The sequence below is a fragment of the Octodon degus genome, unplaced genomic scaffold, assembly GCF_000260255.1.
Source record: "Octodon degus isolate 3935 unplaced genomic scaffold, OctDeg1.0 scaffold00099, whole genome shotgun sequence".
NCBI classification, from domain to species: domain Eukaryota; kingdom Metazoa; phylum Chordata; class Mammalia; order Rodentia; family Octodontidae; genus Octodon; species Octodon degus.
In genome coordinates, this window is record NW_004524675.1 from 1,259,579 (window position 1) to 1,263,643 (window position 4,065).

Below are 4,065 nucleotides of genomic sequence, written 5' to 3' on the forward strand. Positions count from 1 at the left end.
TTACATTCTCTTAATGAATAGAGTGATTTGTTCTAATGCTGTTTGTAGATAGGATATCATGTCTGCATCTTGCACAGCAATTAGCCACTGGGAGGAATGTATGCAGTGTGTTAATTATTGAAACTGTCCTACCAATTTGATTTGAAACTGTATCATTGCTATTTGTTTATCAATGAAATTATGGAAAATAAAAGAGCAGAGGGCAGCAATGCAGCAAGTAGTACATTAGTGAAATTACAGCAGCCCCCTGCCTTTATCCAGGTGATCTGCCTTTGGGTAGGGAGCACTCACACCTGGAGTTATTCACACCCAGAATCATGCCAAGCTGTGGACCAACTTCGCAGCCAACCACCCTTGCATCTAGCATTGCACACTTAATCACAGTACTACACATTGTAGGTCCACGTATCCTGGAAAAGTGTAGCCCATGGCCTCGTGAGGCCTGGGGGTGCATGTAGATACAGCCCTCAATGTGGATCACTGAAAAATATAGTGTCACACTAGTTTTCTAATATGTGCCATAGTTCATATTGTATTTATTGAATTTTACATGTAAATACAAAAAGTAATTATGGAGGAACAAAAAATTTCATAGTTTGAAATAATTATCTGACCCACATGTAGAAATATTACTAAGGCTTTACATAAAACATGATTTTGCTCAATGGTACTTGATGAAAATAAATAAAATTATAATGAAAATTAATGACAAGGACACAAGAATAGAACTAGTAGATAGAACTAATGAATAACTAAATTATGTTAAACTAATAAATCTAACAAGTATTAAAATTAATTTGTTTTAAATGTACATTTATTTCCTATGGCTGCTATATACAAACCAAAGTAAATAAGGTGGAATAAAATAGCACACTCTTTTCACTTCTGGAAATCAGAGGCTGAGATAAATTTCACTGGACCACAATCAAAGTACAGCTGGGCTATGCTCTCTGAAGTCTTTAGGAAAAATCAATTTTCTTAGCATTTTCAGCTTCTGCAATTCACCTGCATTCTTTTGAACTCCTTGAACTCTTTGCTCTTTCTTGAAAAGCCAGCTTCATAGACTTTCTCCTCTGTAGTTTTTTTTTTTTTTTTTTTCCTAGCCTGGTAATAAAACCTCCCTCTATCTCCTTACAAGGCTTATGATTACCCAGTATCACAGTAACCACAGTAATTCAGGACAATTTTCCCATTTCAAAATTCTTATTTTAATCATATATGTGAACATCTTTTGCTGTGTAAAGTAATATTCACAGTTTTCAAGAATTAAAACATGGGTATTTTGGCTCCTGGTAGACAGCAAAGCACAGTAGGTAAATTTGTAAAGCTAAATATAATATACTTTAAGTCTTATAATTTGTTGGACCTTGCCTATAGCAAAAATGATTACATTTTACTTCATATATCTTATTTGGTTTTATTATTTTTAAATTTTTGCCAAAATATTTCAAATAAAAAATTTTAATATATTGCTGCTTTTACATCAAATCTAAAAGTCTAAGTATTAGATATATATAATATATTATACATAATATATATTATAAATATACATTACCTTTATTTTCAAAAATTATATTTCATTAATTTAATAATGGAAAGCTGTAGCCATTTTGACTTTAACATTGGAGGTTCAGACACTGCCAAAAAGGAATTGTGGAAAAAAAGTAGAAAAGAGAATTGTATTCCAAAGAATAAGGAAGAAAATAGAAGAAAAATTAAAAACTACAGAGGAGTTCAAATTTCAGACCATAATGTAGATGAGGAACAACACAGCCTGGACCCAGCCAGGCCCCCTACTCTGCAAAAGCCATATGAATGCTATGGGCTGCAGGGTGCTCCAGTGAGAAACTGAGGGACAGTACCAGTAGTTATTTTAATCTGAAGACACAGTGTGGTGCCCATGGGAGTGGTCACACAAGCAATAGCTAAAAAAGGATTCCATTGTAGGCACCCACCATACCTCTGGAGAGAGTGAAGGGTTGGGTGCCATTCTGGGAAAAATGGGACTCAGAATAGGTGCTGAAATGATCCACTTAAAAGTTTCTAAAGTTGACCTCCTACAGTCACCATGTGAGACACAGCCATGAGGGACAGCTGCAAACAGGAAGCAGGCTGGAAAGAGGAGCCCTGACAAGTTTTAGCCCAGGCCTCTAAGGGTACAGAGAGACTTCACTCTAATTGTACTGGGATTGAAAACCTACATATTCAATTTTTAAGCCCTGGCTTGGATGTGGGGTCTGACTACCTCCCTTACTACCAGCATGAGTAGAGATACTTCTGGACTTGTGTATAGTTCTGCATAAACAGAGAAGCTTCTGGGGAAGAAAGGGCTATATTGAAAACCATAGGCCTTAAGGCTTGGCAGAGAAAACTGAGATGTTGTAAGATACAAAATTGTAGATCAGAGGCCGGGGAGATAGCCTGGCAGTCTAGTGCCTACCTGGCAAACACAAAGACCCAGTTTTGATCCCTTGTACTGCATGCTGTTCCAGCCCCACTACAAGCCAGCCACAGAAACCGGGCATGGTGGTGCTCGCTTGTAATCCTACTGCTGAGGGGACTGATACAGGAAGATCACTATGAGTCTGAGCTGCATTGTAAGACCCTGTCTAAGTTAATAAATGATTAAAAAATTTATTACAAAAATTATAGATACAGGAAGGAAACAATTCATTTCAAAACAGAGAATATTTTTTTTCAGACTCTTTTCCTTCTCTGTTTCTTTACCATTTTTAGGAGACAGATAATTTTCTTTTTCTTTTCTTTTTCCTTTTCCTCCTTGTTATTCTCCTGCTATTTTTTTCCTTTTATTTTTCTTATTATTAATTACTTTTTTCCTTTATATTTTCAATTTTTCTTTTCCTAAGTTTCTAATCTTTCTTCTTGCATTCTTTAACTTCCAATCCTTAGTTTCTTAAAAAGCATAAACTTTTAGCCTTAAATAACCTTTGAATTAATTAGCTAATTCTACAGAATTAGTCTTTAATTCTTCTTTAACATTAGTCAAGATATACCTGTCATATTCAGTAGTTATCAGCCTTATGACAATATCTGAGATTACTGTTCATATAATTGTGGAATTCTTTTCTACTCTTAAAGAGGTACATTACTGTTACTTATGTTTTGTTAATGTCAAATTCAATACAACATTAATGTAGCAGATTTTCTTGAAATTACTAAGGTTACAAAATTTCTGCTACTAATGGGTTTTCGCTGTATGACAATGTGCAGAAATCCTTTGTCATATGAACAACACTAGGATTCATTCCCAGATATTTGAATATTGGGACAACTGCCTTGCATCTCTCCTCTTAAAATACTAGAAGTGGTCAGACCTCAGAGGAGAGGAAAAGGACTACAGTTAGCCTCATGCAAATTGTATCACTGATAAACAGACCGTATAAGAGCTCTCCATACTAGTAGTGGAGTCATTCCCCACTAAGTACCCATAAACCTCAGAACAAAGCAGATCAACAAAGGAACAAGCATAATGGAGTCATATAAGAACAAACAGTAGAATCATGCAACAATCTGGTAACAATACAAATCCCAAAACTCATTTCCCAGAGTCGATCCAGGTGTCATTGAGGGACAGAATAACAAAAGCCATGCTACTGAAATTTTTGGAAGGGAAAGAGGGAACAGAATGAAAGTAGTGCTTGGCTAAGTCACAGAAGATACAACTGAATAGATAAAGGAAGTAATAAAATCAACAGGGAGCCTTTAAGAGATCTTAATAAAAAAAATAGATGAGTGAAACAAAAGGATAAAAACCATGAATAGCCACTTTAGCAAAAATTAGAGTCCATTTAAACGTTTCAATTAGAAATCTACAAGATCAACAAAAAAATTTAAGATTTCAACAACAGAAGTGACTACATTTAGGATCAAATTTGAAAATTAGAAGTTAGAGATGTTTTGAAAGAGTGACTAAGCACAAATGCCTTTAGAACAAAAGAACATGAAGAGTGGATCCAACAGTGGCTAGACAGCCCACAGAAGATTAATCTGAGATTATTTGCAATACATGTAAAATCAAATGATAGCACAAATGGCATGATGTCT